The sequence below is a fragment of the Heptranchias perlo genome, chromosome 15, assembly GCF_035084215.1.
Source record: "Heptranchias perlo isolate sHepPer1 chromosome 15, sHepPer1.hap1, whole genome shotgun sequence".
In the NCBI taxonomy this organism is placed as follows: domain Eukaryota; kingdom Metazoa; phylum Chordata; class Chondrichthyes; order Hexanchiformes; family Hexanchidae; genus Heptranchias; species Heptranchias perlo.
Genome location: NC_090339.1, coordinates 47,327,144 through 47,346,594, shown reverse-complemented (window position 1 = coordinate 47,346,594; position 19,451 = coordinate 47,327,144). Strand labels below are relative to the sequence as shown.

The 19,451-nt window shown below is 39.9% G+C and overlaps 1 protein-coding gene across 3 annotated transcripts in view; it reads left to right on the top strand.

The window, feature by feature from the left end:
- Window positions 1–1,944: 1,944 nt before the first annotated feature.
- LOC137333062 (serine/threonine-protein kinase PAK 3) overlaps window positions 1,945–19,451 on the top strand; it is a 188,931-nt gene continuing 171,424 nt past the window's right edge. For all 3 annotated transcript variants that reach the window (XM_067997164.1, XM_067997163.1, XM_067997160.1), the window contains exon 1: window positions 1,945–2,029. The gene's annotated coding sequence lies outside the window, so the exon portion shown is untranslated. The remainder of the gene's footprint in view (window positions 2,030–19,451) is intronic.

Genomic DNA, 19,451 nt, shown 5'->3' with positions numbered 1-19,451 from the left:
GATTTGTTATGACTGTTGATTATACAGTCATGACTGAATCTAATTATCATTTAAGATGCATTAGTAATTTAGCTTATTTATATAGTTTGATTTAAAAAAAAAATCCATTGCACTTTAATGAGTTTACAATGAAACATATGTATTATGAAGCCATTGTGTATTTTGATTACAGGGAGCTTCCAGGAAGTGTACATTGATAGACTGAGGGTTTTTGCCTTGGTTGTTTTGTGTTAAGAGCAATGCAGGTATAAATGTTGAAGAAATGTGTTTGTTCTTGGTCCAGAGCTCACTTGAGGAACATCGGGGGAACAAAGTGTTCCTCCATATTAATTGTCCTATTGGTTGGGGTTAGTGCCTTTGCTTCTCTAACAAATTGAATGTAGTAAATTTCAGTAGGAACTTCAAAATGAATAGAGAGATAGTAGAACTTAAGGGAATGCTTATAAAATATGTAGGCAAGGAGTCAGGCTAAATGTCAAGAAGTATTTCTTTTCTCAGATGGTTACTGCCTCATGAACATCTTGCTTGCCGCATGTCCATGTTGCTAATCCTAAACCACAATTTGCAATGGAGCTCCATTTGCTTAGTAATTATGGGAACAAAGGGCTGCATGCTTTCAGCAGTTAAGTCATGGACATTGAAATACACACCCCTACCAAAATTATTCACACACCAGTTGCAAATGACATCCTTGACTGGGATGCTGATCATGGAACGATAGTTTAAATGGCTTCTCTCCTTCAAAGATAACCTTCAATTTAACTAATTCATAATTAAAGTTCTCTGGCGACTGATACAGACAAACCATCTCTGAACAGGCATTTTTGGTTTTCAGCTTGGAAACCATCATAGGGGTACCACAACTTTAAAATGATATTTACACAAGATATACATGAGTCGTGGGACAAAAATTCAGTTTTCTCCGCAAAGGGTTGTATTGACTGGATCTCCGAGAATGAGTTCCAGCCAAACTGCATGGTATTTCTCCAGTTCAGGCAGTGGCCGAACATCATTTAGGTTAGGCTATGTCCCATAGGTGCTTCAGCCACAAATTTACTGTGAGGAGGTTGCTCTCCCAACAAGTAGGCCATGTTCTTACAGCCAGCAATTACAGCTTTACAAGATTGGTTAAGCTGGACACATCATGATCTGTTATAATTGAAGCTGGTGCAGCAAATGTGGGAGAGGCACATATTATGCCCTTGGAGAAGTTAGTTGGGAAAAAAGCAACTCAAGGAGGGTGCCCATGGGATGCACGCCACGCCAAATAGCCTTCTTTCCAAAATAGACACTTCTTATTGTCAGGAAGCTCCCAGGTTTGATACCTGATCAGTGCCGAGTTAGCTGATCTTAGCTGTGGTAGTTGCGGTACTGCAATTTATCTTAGTGCCCCTGAGAAAGGGAGGGGAAAAGCAACCAGCGTTCCCCCTCCTGATCACTATCCAGTACTTGTGTGGATATTGGAGATGGCAAGATCAGGTTCGACTGTGATGCCCTTCCACAGTTGAGTAGTCAGATGGCATTCACTGTCTAGGCTCACACATGAAGAGTGGCCACTTGAGAGAGGTGCTGGAGGGTGACTAATGTGGCCCATGAAGTTCATAAGTTACCATGAGTCAAGGCTTCGGGAGAGGAAAGGGAAAACAATAAATAATACAGCACCATTAATAGGCTCATATGTTGCCATCATTAACACATACACATTGGGAGCCTTTTCCCTCAAAGCAATTTATTATTACAGTTGTATAAAATGGATATAGGAAAAAAAATCCGAGTAATAAAGATTAACTGTGAGTCGGTTTATTTTTGTAAAATGAAAATGGGGAAAGGTTTTGGAGCTGGCGCTCGCTCGGGGAGAGTCTGCTGTGAGTAATTTTGATAGGGCTGACACATATTTGGAGGTTTTACTTCCGCTCTGTCCGCCATCCAGCAGGAACAATATAAAAAAAGGAGACTGTAAAGAGCGATTGAGAAGACAGCAGGGATGAAGAGGGAGAGCTAGCCGGTAGATCGGAGCAGGGATCCAGAGGTATTTTTATTTAAATAACCCCCCCCCCCCATTAAAAGAATTGCTGCAGCGGGGTACACCGTCAGTGTAGCGCATACACACACACAAGCGGTGCATTGAGCAAAAACCATGAGCTTGCAGCGAGCTGGCGCAGTGGCTGTCATTCCGCTGTCGTTTCGGGAGGAGTCTGGGGCTCTGTCGTTGCTTCTAATCTGCAGATCTTGTTAATTTTTGCAGTCGTGTTTAGTAAGGTGCATAGCTGTAGGATGTTTGGCTGCTGAATGCTTCTCCTTTTTAGACGCTTTATTCAAGCTAACTGTGTGACTGAAAAGGGAGCTGCTGCCTGTATATTGGGAAACCTTGGAGGCAGTAACGGTTTGTTACAAAGCGGGGATCTCCTCTTTGAGCTTGTCAGTCGAGCTATTTGGATTACACCTGCTATTGTGTGGCGGGGAATACTAATTTATAAACGTGAAAACTCAGCTCTCATGACGTATTCGCTGAATCTCTGTGAGCATTGTTTTAATCATTACTTAATATTTTCAGGAAGTTTTTTGTCAACTTTCAAAAACGCTGAATTGTATTTTTCTATTTAAGAAATTTGATGATTTCACATGTGCGATTGAGAGACTTTGCTGCACTAAGCAATAATTCTTGCATTTTTTTTCTGCAATGCACTAAGTTTCTACCTCCCTTTCTGTCAGTTTGAGGATCTATGACTTCTTGCTAATTCACCTACAAATAACAGATTTCAACTATACCAACAAATTGTCTTGGATTAAAGGTAGTAAAGTGGTAGGTTCTAAAGACTCTATGGATTCCTCCTCTAACAGCAGTGTTTTGCTATAGCCACCCTACCCTCGGCCTGAACCCTCATCTCTCTCTCTACTTTCCCATTTCTCCCCATTCCCTCTCTGAGTTTATCCTGTCCATGAGATCCACCAACTAATTCCTTGATCCTATACCCATTAAACTGTAGCGAATCCAACTTATCTTCTTGGCCCCCATGCTAACTGACATTGTAAATGGTTCTCTCTTCTCAGGCACTGTCTATCTCCCATTCAAACCTGCTATCGTCACCCCCTCTTCAAAAAAAACACCCTCTACCCCTCTGTCCTGGCAAACTACTACCCCATCTTCAACCTCCCTTTCCCCTCCAAAGTCCTTGAATGTGTTGTTGCCTTCCAAATCTGTGATATCTGCCTCGCAACTCCCTGTTTGAATCTCATCGCAGATTTCGTCCCCTCTCACAGCACTGAAATGGCCCTGACCAAAATGACCAACGACATTCTCTGTGGATGCGTTCATGGTGTGTTATATCTTCTTGCCTCCCAGCACCCTTTGACATGGTTGACCACACCATCTTCCTGCAGCGCCTCTCTTCCATTGTCCAGCTCAGTGGGATTGCCCTGGCTTGGCTCCATTCTTAGCAATACAATTGCGAAATGAGCATCTCCACCAATTTCTTCTCTTCCCACCCTCAGTACCCTCACCTCCTGAGTCCCACAAAGATCCATCCTTGGCCACCTCCTCTTTATCTAAGAACATAAGAAATAGGAGCAGGAGTAGGCCATATGGCTCCTTAAGCCTGCAACGCCATTCAATCAGATCATGGCTGATCTTCAACCTTAACTCCACTTTCCTGCCTGATCCCCATATCCCTTGATTTCCCTAGAATCCAAAAATGTATTAATCTCAGCCTTGAATATACTCAATGACTCAGCATCCACAGCCCTCTGGAGTAGAGAATTCCAAAGATTCACATCCCTCTGAGTGAAGAAATGGCTCCTCATCTCAGTCTTATCCTGTGACTATACCCTCTAGTTCTAGACTCTCCAGCCGGGGAAGCAACCTCTCAGCCTCTACCCCGTCAAGCTCCCTCAGAATCTTATATGTTTCAATGAGAGCCCCTCTCATTCTTCCAAACTCCAGAGTATAGGCCCATTCTACTCAACCTCTCCTCCATAGGACAACCCACTCAACCCAGCAATTAATCCAGTGAACCTTCTTTGCACCGCCTCAAAGGCAAGTATATCCTTAGATAAGGAGACCAAAATCGTACGCAGTACTCTAGGTGAGGTCTCACCAAAGCCCTGTACAATTGTAGTAAGGCTTCCTTATTCTTGTACTCCAATCTCCTTGCAATAAAGGCCAACATGCCATTTGCCTTCCTAATTGCTTGCTGTACCTGCATGCTAACTTTTTGTGTTTCTTGTACCAGGACACCCAAGTCTCTCTGGACACCAACATTTAATAGTTTCTCACCATTTAAAAAAATATTCTGTTTTTCTATTCTTCCTACCAAAGTGAATAACCTCACATTTCCCCACATTATACTCCATTTGACACCTTCTTGTTCCCTTTTATCTACCCTACTAGTTACATCCTCAAAAAACTCTAATAAAATTGTCAAACACGATTTCGCTTTCATAAAACTATGTTGACTCTGCCTAATCATATTATGATGTTCTAAGTGCCCTGTTACGACTTCCTTAATAATGGATTCCAGCATTTTTCTGGCAACTGATTTCAGGCTGGCCCTTGGCAACATCATTCATAGACATGGAGTCAGCTTCCACATGATCACTGATAACACCCAGATCTACCTCTCCACCACTTCTCTCAACCTCTCCGCTGTTAGACTGTTAATCCAATATCCAGTCTTGGATGAGCTGCAATTTCCTCCATCTAAACATTGGTAATACTGAAGCCATTGTCTCGACCCCCACCACAAACTCTGTACCCTAATGCACCAATTCCATTCCCCTAACAAGCCACTGTCTCTGGCTGAACCAGATTATTCACAACCTCAGCATCCTATTCAAGACTGAATTGGGCTTCTGATCCATATCCTCTCCACCACAAAGGCCACCTACTTTCACCTCCACAACATTGCCCATCCGTATCTCAGCCCATTTGCTACTGAAATCCCCATCCATGCCTTTGTCACCTCCAGACTCGACTATTCTAATGTACTTCTAGCCAGCCTCCCATTCTCTACCCTCCATAAACTTTGGACCATCCAAAAATCTGCTGCCCGTAGCTTATCTCTGTAAACTCCTCCAGAACTACAAAGCCTTCCCCCTGAACTCTCTGTTTCTATGACTTTGGCTTCATGTGCATCCTCCTTTTCCTTCACCGCACCATTAGTGGCTGAGTCTCTGCATAGCCATTTCCTTCTTTACAAGTCTGCTTACAACTCATCTCTTTGACCAAGTTTTTGGTCATCCCTTCTTTGGCTCAGTGTCTTTTTTTTTCCTTTATGCCTCTTAGGACATGTTTCTGTGTTGAAATAGTCTATATATATGTAAGTTGTTTGTTATATGGATGATGGAGTAGTGTTTAAATTGATTCGGCTTCATTTTACAATGAACCAGTGAAGTCTTGCACATCAAGATGGTATTAATACCACATGTATATTTTTGAAAGTATTGATAGCTGAAAGCAGTTTTTTTTTAGTGTGGGGGAGATCCTCCTGCAAATATCAACACACTCCCAGGGACCTCCTGTCCAACTTGCGAAAGACTGTGTCAGCTACCAAAAGGAAAACCGTGCTATCGTTGCAGAAAACATTAAAAAAAAATTGGTCTACTGTAACAGAAATAACATATTAGTAGGTCAACAAAAACAGAAAAAATAGGGAATTCTGGAGACACTGTGCTTGCAGCGCACAGTGTACTCAGTCCCAGATGATCGGAGATCTGATGAAACTGCAAATTCCTGTTTGAAAACTTATGACTTAAAGAAAAAGATGAGCTCCTCACTAAAGCACTTGATAGAGGACCCTGCAGATTGTCCAGATGTGGTTCTTTGCTTTCTGTATGGAAATATTACATAGAGCAACTTGAAATTAAACCAATTTAAATTACTTGCTGCTCACCTTCATGTAATTGTGTTTTGCAACAAATTTAATTTGTAAACCTACCATAGAATTTAACCTTTGTTGTCTTATTTACTCTCCTGTACTTAAGACAAATATATGCATCAATATAGTTAAATCTTGATGTATAAATTTAAACTTGTATGTGAGATTTCTGTTAAGAATGAATTATGTATATTAAGTGTGTGCATTTGCTTTCTCTTTATGGATACACACAAAATCATCAACATATTAATGTTGGAAAGTTCAGCTGGTGTGCATCAAAATAAAGTTCACCTTGCTTTCAAGTGGACTGAGTTGTGACATGTTATCCTAGTAAATAATTTTATGCATTATTCCCAAAGGCAGTCTTGGAGATGGCCAGTTATGTATCATATTTGCATTCATCATGGTATCCGATTCTATTAATTTCAGTGGATTTTGTTTTACAAGTTAAATGCAATTGTACAAAATTTAAGAATACAATAGAGAAAGTAGTAGGAAATTTCAGTCCTCATCCCCCTTCCCCCAAACTGTAAATAAGGGCTAATGGTGCTTCCTCTCCCATATCCTACAGAGTAAAGGGCCCAGAGACCACTCAGCAATGTGGTAGTGTATCGTGACGTTCTAGGTGGCTTTGAACTGGTGCCCATGTTTTTTAAGAGATGCTTTCTTTTACATGTGTTAAATATGAAAACCTTTCCATGTCATGACTTGCAGACATTTTTGGATCAGATTCATTTTTATCCATTGATTGAGCATTTGTCACAGGCATAGTGGGCACCTGAAATCTGAATAATTCTGAACTGGACAAATTTGGGTAAAACCCATAACAGTCTGATTAAGAAAATTACTTTCTGAAGCCCTATTCCAAATATTTAACACAAGTCACTGAAAGTTGATTTAATATAAAATATACAAAGTTTTTTTTGTTAGCCTGGTAATAAAACCTACCCTGAATGCATAGGTTTGAATTCTTTGTTACTATTGCAGTCTGCCTCTTCGCTCCATTCATTTTGTTTTTGTGAGCTTTATTACAGTATTTTACCATTCAGAATCCTTCATTTTATTGTGAGGATTATAGCCCAGAAATTGCTGTCAGCAATAATGGGTTACATCAGGGGCAAATTTGTAATAGCAGCCAGTTACGTTGGAGAGTATGGAATTACGTACATTTCTTGCTTGGTTCTCATCTGATCTGGAATTACTGTGAAGATATTCAGGTTGGCATGCACTACTATACTTAAGTCATGTGTTACCCTAGTTGTGGCAGCTATTGGTGATATAATTATTCATTAAAGGGAGGGGGGGCTTGAAATTACAAGGAAGCTGTTCTGGAGCTTTGCCATCATCTTCAGGAAGACATGCAGATAATTTGTACATTAAACATCATTGCTGGTGGTTGTCAAGGGGATCACATCCTCAACTTGTATGCCTTCAATTCCTTCCAGCCTAGTACAAAGGAGATAAGCAGAATCAGCCATTTTGCTGTTGATAGATGCCTCAAAGAGATAATTGATGCTTTATGCAGGGGGCCAGCACTTTAACGTTCTGGGGTGAGTACAGCTGTGCTGGTGCTTGGCAGAGGTTGTGAGAGTGATACATGGTGCATTGAGGTGCTGGCTTGCTCAGGGACACTGGTCTTGGTGACGGTCTGTTCTTCCGGACCTATGCCAAAAGAAGAGCAACATATGTCAAAGTGCTGCATCAAAGAAGCACCATTAAGCAATGTTTGCATTGCAGTATAATGCGTTTAATATTACTGAAATTGAATGTGTCAGTGAATGGGTATGGAGGGGGCCAAGGTAATACAAAAACATGGCTTTGAACTTGGGCAGACCTCCAGCTTCATCTTTTCCTACTCCTTTATTGTCCTTGCACCTCATGATGGCCAGGGTGGCCACCTTTAAAAGGAGTCAAAGGTTTGTAGTGCTTGGGACTTCCTCCAGTTCTGATCACCTGTCTATTATGTGCCAAGTTATCCTGCAGGCAGGTAAGTAGTCTTGAAATTTTGCAAGTTTAGGTAGCAAGGATAGCGACTGACAGCTACCCATCCTCCAGGCCATCTGTACGACACTAAACAATCATGCATCATGCAGCTAGGTTGGCTGACAAGGATTTCTTGACTGAAGCCTAATGATAGGTTCAGTGTTCAGTGTTCATGTCAGTAAATAAATTTAGATTCAATTAAGTCTTGTGTATAATAGTCTTTGTTCTCTTATAAATGAAAAGCTTAGATAGATTCTTGTGCCCAGAAATCTTAAGGTGACTACTCAGCATCAGTGTGCTGGACTCCAATAATGAGGTGAAGAGCCAAATTCTGTACTGCAGGACACAACCAAGACTAAAAAGAGAAGAGAAAGCAAGATATTCTGGACATAGTGTTTATATGATTCCAAATTTGGGAATTAAAAGGCTGTAGACTATAGGAAGAAGAATGGAAGACAAAAAGCAGGTAAGGATTTGAAAAATGTAGAGATTCTGTGAAAAAGTGAGTTAGAGTGGAAGTTGCATCAAAAATCTTCATTGTGTGTAAGAACATTTCAGCACAATCAAATCCTCAGTATTGCTCACAATTCCAATACCAGTTGGCATCAGCTGATTTTCAACACCGTTGCTCTCTGATAACATGGTGATGATATTCACTATGCATTTTGAAGTTAAAGCAGACAAATGTACACACCTCATTGCATTTCTTTGTGATTTGGAAATCATATTTAATTTGTCCCTGGGGTGGGGGGGCGGTGGAATTCAGTTCATTTTTAAACTTGTCTCTTACATGTCGTTTATATATCATCCATCAACTGCTGTTTAGACCAATTATTAAAAACTTAAGAAAAGGAAATATTTGCAATTATGTTGTAATATATCACATTATCAAAACATGTCAAAGCTCTTCACACAATGAATTAATTTTTTTTTGGAGTGTCATATTGAGGTCAACGTGGCAGCCATCGTGTACCAACAACAGTGCACAAACAGGAATCAGCTAAATGATAGTAGTCACACTGAGTAATCTGTCCTCTGTGGTATCTCCTTTTGCCCTGAACCAGGATTACGTTACTGAGCTTGTAGATAATTTGTAAGTTTTGATTATTTTTGGGAAGGTTGCAAGATCAAGAGCTCCCAAAGCACATCGTTTAGGGGACTATTTTAGTTGCCAAAATGTTTAAATTTTATTGCTGTGTCTTGCTGCAATATCATTATTTGCATTTTAGGGAAGTAATTGTGTTTTTTTTCTAAATGTATTCTCAGGGATTGTTGCTGCATAAATTGAAAAGTTCTTACTTAAGTCTTTATTGGTTCAATTTCTAAACTGGCAGAAAATATTGGAAAACTCAAATAAAACAATGGTTACGAAATTTGGAAACTTGGAAAAGTTTTCATTTATCTATATGATAATAGATTTCAAAATTGAATCTCAACTTTTTTTGTAATATATTCAGCTGAGTCATGTAAGCTTATTTTTGGAAAGAAATCTATGGCGGTTACAGAAAATGTACTGAGGATAGTTAGTGGGAAGCCATTGAATATGAAAATCATCCCATGGAAGAATAGGACTGAATAACTAACGATTTATATACGGCCCGATCACTAGTGCAGTAAGTTCTGTTTTCAACTGCTTGCCATCAGTTATTCTGTAGATGCCACAAATGTAATGCAAGATGTAATCATTTAGATTGTAATACTAATATAAATTGAATTACATTTTGGCGTGGACTAATATAATCACAGAAGATTTGTGTTTTTATGCAAGCACACTATCATCCCTCTCTGGAGGATTTTATCTAATATCTTGAAAATATCATTAGTCAGAATTGAAAATTATGGGCAGCAACAGCCTCAAGAATTGTACATTTTAGCAACTTGTGCAGCTAATTTACAGTTTCTAAGAACTTGACGATTTGCTGCTCTGGCCAATAATTTCCTTGGTGTATTACTTTTAATGAATCTGTAAATGCATTCACGGATTCATTAAAGCTAATGCAGAGAGGAAAATATCTGTCTTTAAATAGTACAAGCATATAAATGTTTTCTTCCCGCATCCAACAGTGGTAGGAAATAGTTTTGCACAAATGGCTGGTGACAGGGATACCCTCCTTGCTTCAGTTCCTTCCCACAGTGTGGATTTTAAAATATAATTATGTCTCTAGCACTGTAAATCCCAGACATAGAAGCTTAGACTTGCACTGAGACATGTTATTAAAACATACTATTTTTGGAGCATTGACTAAGGCAGTATTGGGAACTGAGTGGTGTAGCAAATTAGTTCAGTTTCTGTGGCTTAATAATTGATGCAAATGAGGTCCTTGAATAATGCAGATTTATTTGATGATCTGAACCTTTCTTCCTCCCTGCACTAACACATGTGCGCACGTACACACACACCCACATACACGCACCCACATACATACATTCACACTATGCGAGTGGTATATATTCACATATCTCTCTGGTTCAATTAAAGACTTCAAAATAAATTCTTACCAATTGACTGCAGCCTTTCTGAAATTATTTTCAACATGCTCTCCCCCCACACACAGCAACTACATCTTATTTTTATAGTCCCTACAGATAATTTGATATTTTTGCACATGCAAATCATAGGAACTGTCAACTTGCTTCCGATACCGTTTACCATTTACCAATTTTATACCAACCTCCAAGTTGTTCATAACGGGGTTGAACAGAATAAAGAGACTATTCAGGCCATTGATTGTGCGGCTTCAAACAAATTGTGATTAACTTGCAATACTGTGGAGTCTAGTTTTATGTAGCTTTCTGATAGTGCCGATTATAATCACAAGTGAATGTTGTGAAATTTCTTGCCAGTTCCTGAAAATAAAAAAGAAATCCAAACGATATAGTTTCAGAATTATTCAACTCTGACTAATTGCATTCTTTACAATTCCTTTCTATCCAGGCAAGAGTCTATTTGAAGAGGTCCATTCATAGTTATCTGGTCTTCTTGCAAGGTTTCCTCACTCAGGAGCACTGGGAAAATCTCCTGATTTGGCAATCCCCCCTTGATTCCATCAGCTGATTTTATTCCATGGAATTGATGGATAATATTTATGTAATTATTGAAAAAAAAATTCTGCTGTCCCTTCATCAGCAAGATAACAATTGTAGCCTTTGTTCAACCACTTGTCTTTTTAAAGAATACTGCACTTTGAAAGTCTTAACTGTGCAAACCTACAAGGAGCAAAGTGGAGTAGGATTTGGAATAATTGGCTTGTTCCACTGTATCAATTTGTCGCTGCGCTGGATACATCCCTAAAAGATATATCGTGTTGAGATGAAGATGCCACATGTTTTAACCCTTACATAAGCAACAAGCGTTGGAAGAACTATTGTGGATTTGGGATTGAGGCAAATCAGATTTTAATGTTAAAATAGTCATAAATAAACTTAAATTTACATGGTCTGTTAGTAGAGGATCAAAGGTCAGTTGATGAAAGGATGGCAGGTGATTTGCTTTCCCATATAGATATCCAAAGGAAGCTCTTTGATTATTACTAGATAATTTATTGCACTTTAGCCTTTTCACTGTCCTTTTCCAACATCTAAGATTACTGTAGATCTGTAATTGATCAAACATTTGTTTTATTGATCTGCTCAGCTTTGCATTTGGTTAATGTCCATCTTTTGCCTCTTGAACAGAGTTGAGGCATAGTGCTGTGATTAATATCCATAGTATATTAAGTCCCTATGAATGTGTTTATGTACACCTATGCAGAATAGTAGCCGCCTTGGAAATATGAAGTAACCATTGCTAAGAAGAATATCAGAAATTGTTATTTGGCAGGAATGATCTATGCTAGTTAGGTTCTTGGCACGTAGGTGTTTTGTTTGTAGGCAAATAGTTCTGTAATAATTGTCCAGGTATGTCCTGTCTACAGAAGCAGGACAAATCCAATCTGGCCAATTACCGCCCCATCAGTCTACTCTCAATCATCAGCAAAGTGATGGAAGGTGTCATCGACAGTGCTATCAAGTGGCACTTATTCACCAATAACCTGCTCACTGATGCTTGGGTTCCGCCAGGACCACTCGGCTCCAGACCTCATTACAGCCTTGGTCCAAACATGGACAAAAGAGCTGAATTCCAGAGGTGAGGTGAGAGTGACTGCCCTTGACATCAAGGCAGCATTTGACCGAGTGTGGCATCAAGGAGCCCTAGTAAAATTGAAATCAATGGGAATCAGGGGCAAAATTCTCCAGTGGCTGGAGTCATACCTAGCACAAAGGAAGATGGTAATGGTTGTTGGAGACCAATCATCTCAGCCCCAGGACATCGCTGCAGGAGTTCCCCAGGACAGTGTCCTAGGCCCAACCATCTTCAGCTGCTTCATCAATGACCTTCCTTCCGTCATAAGGTCAGAAGTAGGGATGTTCGCTGATGATTACACAGTGTACAGTTTCATTCGCAGATAATGAAGCAGTCCATGTCCGCATGTAGCAAGACCTGGACAACATCCAGGCTTGGGCTGATAAGTGGCAAGTACATTCACTCCAGACAAGTGCCAGGCAATGACCATCTCCAACAAGAGAGTGTCTAACCACCTCCCCTTGATATTCACCGGCATTTCCATCATCGAATCCCCCACCATCAACATCCTTGACCAGAAACTTAACTGGACCAACCACATAAATACTGTGACTACAAGAGCAGGTCAGAGGCTGGGTATTTTGTGGTGAGTGACTCACCTCCTGACTCCCCAAAGCCTTCCCACCATGTACAAGGAACACGTCAGAATACTCGCCACGTGCCTGGATGAGTGCAGCTCCAGCAACATTCAAGAAGCTCAACACCATCCAGAACAAAGCAGCCCGCTTGATAGGCACCCCATCCACTACCTTAAACATTCACTCCCTTCACCATCAGTGCACTGTGGCTGCAGCGTGTACCATCTACAAGATGCACTGCAGCAACTCGCCGAAGCATCTTCGACAGCACCTCCCAAACTCGTAACCTATACCACCTAGAAGGACAAGGGCAGCAGGCACATGGGAACACCACCACCTGCACATTCCCCTCCAAGTCACGCACCATCCTGACTTGGAAATATATCGCCGTTCCTTCATCGTTGCTGGGTCAAAATCCTGGAACTCCCTTCTTAACAGCACTGTGGGAGAACCTTCACCACACGGACTGCAGCGGTCCAAGAAGACGGCTCACCACCACCTTCTCAAGGGCAGTTAGGGATGGGCAATAAATGCTGGCCTTGCCAGCGACGTCCACATCCCATGAATGAATACAAAAATGAAAGTTGTCTTCCATGATCGCATGCAGTGTTTAAGTCATAAACCTTCAAACTGCTGAAATACAGGAACACATCAGTTGCTCCAACTTCCTGCTTCACTGGTACCATTTCAAACTACCGCTGCTAAGATCAAATTTTACTTTCGATCGCAGTTGATCTGCCTGAAACATGAGATCTTATCAGGTCCTCACTGCATGGTTGTTGAATGTGTTAAAAGGTTAATCGAAGTGAAGTAATGTGTTAATTGACAAAAGCTGCTTTCATATTGCTCTTTTAATTCAGATTCCAGGACTCCAGCATCTATAAACCAGCTCTTGGTATTTCTGCTATTAAATCTGTTTTCTGTAGCCCAGCAGTAGTGTCATAGACCCAGCATTACCGACAGAAAATTGGTAAAAGGGATCTCCCAATCTCACATACGCCACCATATATTCTACCCGTCAGGATCCAAGTGAAAGAAAAAAGGCAAGAGTCACCCTGAGGTGTTCCCTCACATCTCCTGGCTGTCAGCTGTACATTGACATGTGCTTTGAAAGAGGTCGTCAGACTGCTCATGAACAGCAGGCTCCCGAAATCCAAATTACATAAATAATGTAAAAACAGCTAAAGAAACTGCATGGAGAGGAAGCAGAAAACAATTTCTTAACCAAAAGGTTTTTAAGGAATTAAATGGTAAATTAGTGGAGTAATAATTTAAAAACAACTTTGCCGGCAATAAAAAAGTATGCTGTTTAATTTTTAGATTTTTTTTTCTCTTACTTTCTCTTTCCCCTTTTCCCTCCTGAAATCTCTGTGCTACATATCTTTTCCTTGCTAAGAGACTTCCAAGGTTTCTAGCAATATCACTATTATTGGCAACTGTGAAGTGCATGGGAGTGTCTCAGGGCAAATCTCTCAACCTTTTTCCACTATCTTTAGGCCTCCCTGTGTCACCTACTGGACCCCCAATTCTTTCTTCGTATTTGTATTTCCTCATATGCCTGTTAAGCGAAACATCTTTACACAGAGTTGTGAGGCTGTGGAATTCACTTCCACGGTTAGTGGTTGAGGCAAAAACAGTCAACATTCAAGATTAGATTGATTAGATGGATGAAGGAAAAGGGGATAAAAGGATATGGGATCAAGGCAGGTAAACATGATTCGGACTATTTGTTCATGTGCAGGTTAAATGGACTGGTTGGGCTGAATGGCCTGTTTCTGTGATATAACTTCTTTGAGGTTTTGCTGTTAAAATGTAGAACCTTTAGTATTCAGTTACACATTAAAAGAGCTGATACTGAGGACACTTAATGAAACATGGACTGTAGTTATTTAGTGAGGTCTCCAGATAACTTAGTTGATAACAACCATGTAATGTGGTTCTGAGCCATACAAACTAGTATATCCCAGGTTCAATCCTCAGTTTGGGCTGAATTACCCAGTCTTAGCCACAGCTACAATTGGCCTCAGCGCCCGTGACTAGAGAGCGGAAAATGACTAGGATTGCAATTTTTGATTGTTGTCCAGTGATCCTTGCTGAACAGTGCACACGTGGATATTGGGTGAGGATATGATTGAGCTCAGCGTGATGCCATTCATAGTCAAATAGCCTGTCAACATTCATTTTCTGGACTCACAAATGAAGAATGGTGATTTGGGCAAGGTAACAGAGGGGTCCTAGTGCCTGTAGAATTGTACCACAGCAGAAGTCAACATCTCCAGGAAAGGAAGGAATCTGAAAGGAGAAAAACAAGCACAAGTATTTTTAGTGCCATTTCTGCCAGTCCTTGGGCATTCTGCATGATGTTTTGATGCAATGTATGTAGGGCGAGCTTTTCTGCTCATTCATAGTCAATGGGCAGAAAATCTAGGCCCACCATAATAATGGGTATTACATTTTTACTGGTAATATTCAAGGACTTTTTTTGCACAAAATCAAGAGTAAATTATTCCTTTCATTCCTGATAATCTACTTTTGAGCAGAGTGATACTGTTTACTTTTAAACTAAGTACACCATATAGGTTAAATCTATTAAAAAAAAGTTCAGTATTAGACGATACAGCATGAGGTTCACCAACACTTAAACTGGTTGCTGATTGGCTTGCTAGAGCACCATGTGATAGTAATGGTCATTGTTTTCACACACAAGAATATGATTTTTTTTAAATTTAAGATTAAATTTAAGAAATATCAGCCTAGAAAATATTCTGACTGTCCATTTTATGAGATTAATTTTTTAGTGCTCACCTTTGTTGTCTGTTGCTCATCTCATTACTAGAGTCTCATCAATATGAATATACTCTCAGCCCTTGAAAGGAATGTTGTCAGTGTTGGAAACCATTTTGGTGCAGCTTTCCAAAAGTGTTTTATCAATGGACATCATGTTGGTGAAACTCATTCCATGATGGCATCACTGTGTCACTTGCCTGTGATGTAAAATGACTCGTGATTCTTCTGTCCGCTTTGCTTCCCTGAAACAGTGACAGTTCCTCTTTACGATGTCCTAGAAAACATGAAGTGAGAATTCAGGCCGTTAATGCCTGGTGCACTGTTTAGAGTGTGAGTTTACATATCGGCATGTGCTAATTTCCTGATCTCAACTGTACCATTGGAGTGAGATTTCTAACAGCTGGAACAATATTAATCGAGTAGATTAAGAAAAATATGAAAACTTTGCTTTATTTTATTTGCGACTCTCTGTTATAAAGCACTGTATTTCTTCTTTCCTTTAAGTATCCCAGTGTATTGTACCCGTGCCCAAATGAGAAAGTAGGATTACAACCTGTGCCTGGGTTCTGTCAGTACGGGACGATTTAGCTGCATGGGGTAATTTGCCAGTAGTTTGCTTACCTTCTTGATGAGACCTGAAGAAGAGGTGGATGATGGAATTATTTTTTGCTATGAGTTTTTGTAATGCTGTTTGCTTTTTTTAATGGGAACATCTGTTAAAAGTATTAAAAATGATCAGTTCTGCATTTAACAGGAGTGCATTGTACTTGGAGTAAAGGTTATGTGTAGACAGCAGGGTTTACAATGGCAACGTTCTGTGGAGCACACTGATAAAACTAGCACGCCCTCCTGCTACTCATTTGAACTCTTGAAGCAGAGCTGCAGCATATCCCAGTTATGTGAATCTAGATGAAAACAGCAACAGCAAACGATTTGTAACTAATAAAGATTGCATTTGTTCCTGTAGCACTCGTGTTTGAGTGAGTCACTGATGTGCTGCAGAGGGCTTTATGGGTCAGATGCTATGTTGATTTCCCTGGGTGCCTCAGGACGGCTTAGGGGGACAGGCAGTAAAGAAAGAGTAAGCATCTTAAGAACAGCTGCTTAGAGCCCTAATTTTGGGGGTGGGGTAGGATGAGTGGTTGAAACTGTGACAAAACATTCCCCTTTAATCCCATTGGTCTTTAACAGCAAGCTTGAGGAGGAAGAATATATTTGTCCAATTTTCCAACCAATTTTTTTCATTCCTATTTCATGTTGTAAACATGATTTTAAGGTACGGACTGCAGAAAATTAAAATTAACTTTTTAAAAAAAAACTACCAGTAAAAATTATAACTATTTTAAAAGTTGGAGAATTACAACATGTATATTCTTGTTTAAACTCCCTCGACAATCTTTGTATGCCCCAAAGTTTTCTGACGTTGTTAATGGTTGCACCACATGGGACCACTCTCACTTGGTTCTCCTACTTGTCTCAATGTAGCCAGCGCAACTCAGTGGTGGCTTGTTTCTTCACTCCCCTCATGGTCAGCTCTTGAATACTCTAAGGTTTCATCTGTAATCGTGTTCTTTTCATGATTTACATGTTGCTGTATGCTGATGACACTCAGCTATAACCAGATCAGTCTCAGTGCTGAGGGCTCAGCAGAAGCAGGACTGAATTCAAACAGGGAATTGTGAGAGAGGTGAGCACAGAGATGATGATATGTTCAAGCACCTTATTAAAGGGAAGGAAGATTAGATATGGGGAAGTGTTTAAGTAGTTAGAGAAGGTTGAGGGGTGATGTTGGCTTTTTTGACTGGGAGAAGATTGGTGCCTATGCAAAGGAAGCCGCTAATGATATTAGCAAGCATTAGGACAAAGAAATGTAGTTGAGAAAGTTTAAACAAAATTCTATACATTGTACTTCTACAATTTAAAAAAAATCATGTTTTAATGTTGTCTGATTAGTTTTAAGTGTTATTTTTAGTTTTCTTCAGTCTATATATTTTCTGTCATGTCTACAGCATGAAGTAGGGATAAAAAGAATCAGTTGGAAAATTGGATTCAATATAGTTTTTCGCCTCGAGCTTTTAGCTAGTCTTCTGGTCTGCTGATTTTAGCGAGCTCCAGCAGTTTTACGTTTTGGCTTGTCAGCACAGCGCTGGTCTCGCACAATATAAAAGCAACTGTAGAGATATTCAAAAAGGACTGAACTTTCATAAGAGAAAAGAGGGTATCATTAACATCTCTTAAAAAGTTTAAGTGCATGGATAATAGGGATGTAATAGGCTATTTAACAGATTGCCTTTGCAGAAATTAGAGGTAAAAAATGAGCAAACCAAGGACAAGACTAAAAACTATAATCTGTTTTTGTCCACAGATTTGTGGATCTGTGGAACAGACTCAATAAAAGCAATAACTGACATTTTAGTTGACTCTTGGAAAAAAAAGCTGGATAAGGTAATCTATGGCGGGTTACCAGTGCAGACAAAGATTTGAACACTGGAATATAACGTTCATGCCTTGCTGAGATTGTGAACTAGTTATCTGTGGAATGCAGCTGGTCAGAATTATAAGTCTCTTTTGTAAAGTTGGATTCATCTGGAATTTTGCTCAATTTATTTTTGCGAGTTAGAAAGAAATTTCAGCAAAGAATTTGAAGGTAGTTTCACCTGTGGTTGGTGACCTCTTTCAGTAGATTGAATCGGTTGGGCAGAGTTCATCATGGGACAAATTGTACATGGTGTATAGGGCGGTTGCACTTGCTGGGCTGAATGGCCTTTTCTCGTTAAGAATGTAGGAAATTTTGAAAAGAGAAAATGACCATTTGGTCCAGCAAACCTTATTGGTTGAAATTTTCTCTTCTGTGCTCCTTCGTATGTTCTTCAGGACACATGTATATAACAGTTCTAAGTGTAATTTTTAACTGTATTACTTCTTTGTTTTAAGCGAATCTGCATGTTGTATAAAAGATGCTCATCTTCTGACTTTTTTTTGGTGCTGCCATCTACTGTGTATGTATTTCTTCAGTTTTTCCATCTTGCTACTCTGTAGAATTTGCGCTTCCTTTGCGAGTTATGATCTAACTGCAAATGATGGCATTTCTTCTCCTAGAGATCTATATAGGTTTTTTCAGTTTAATGTTACAATTTCAGCTCTTTCCTATCACTCTTTATTCGTACTTCCTGCAAAAAGCAGCTTTTACATCTAGGCCCATGCCTCCTATGAACCAAACCGGAACTGTAAGTGTGAAGTAACTGGGAGTAGTGTCTCTCAGAGTCAATAATTCACTGGGGTACACACCAGAAATAGTATAGGTTGCTCAATCGCCAGACTCTCCAGTAGGTGGGAAAATTACCACGCTGGTAGACCATGTGGTTCAGACTAAAACTACTGATCAAGTTTATTGCAAGAAAGAAATATATAAAGAAGCAGATCTGCCCAATTCTTTCTATCCACAGGCTCAAGGCACGAACAGAAGATGTCCCATCAGAAACGGCAACCATGACTCCAATTTAAAAATCCCAGTACCTTAACCTAATCTACAGCTTCATATGAAAATATATAATTTGGAAATATTTTATAATATGATGGAATCCTATTTCAATCACAATCAGCTCCTTTAAAAAAAAATTGACTCCATTATACTTCAAGGGTTCCTTCCTAGAGTGTCATCTTGATACTTTGCATATGACGAGTCAGTGCTTCTGGAGTAGGTTGAAGTATGCAAAATCACATGTGATGAGTGCAAAGCTTTGTGGTTGTCTAAAAGAAACTGTTCAGGCCAGTCTGGGAGATATTTGCTAATGCAGTCAAAAAGAAGAAGGAAGTATAGTATTGAACTCAGTCATTCTGAAGGGTTTTTTTGGGGGAGGGGAAGACAGAAGAATTATTTTCAGGAAACTAAAAGCAGTTCCATGATTTTAAAGAAAAAAAAGAGATGTAGTCAGTCTGGAAGGAGCTTTTCAATCATTTGAGAGGTAGCAGTTGGGATGTGAGAATTGACCTCCGCACCCTAGGATAGGGAAAAACACAGGGTTCCCACTGCTGATTGTTATCCAATTTCCCCTGCTGGCAATTGCTTTTGGATCAATTGGTATTGAATTTGGCTGTCATGTCCAT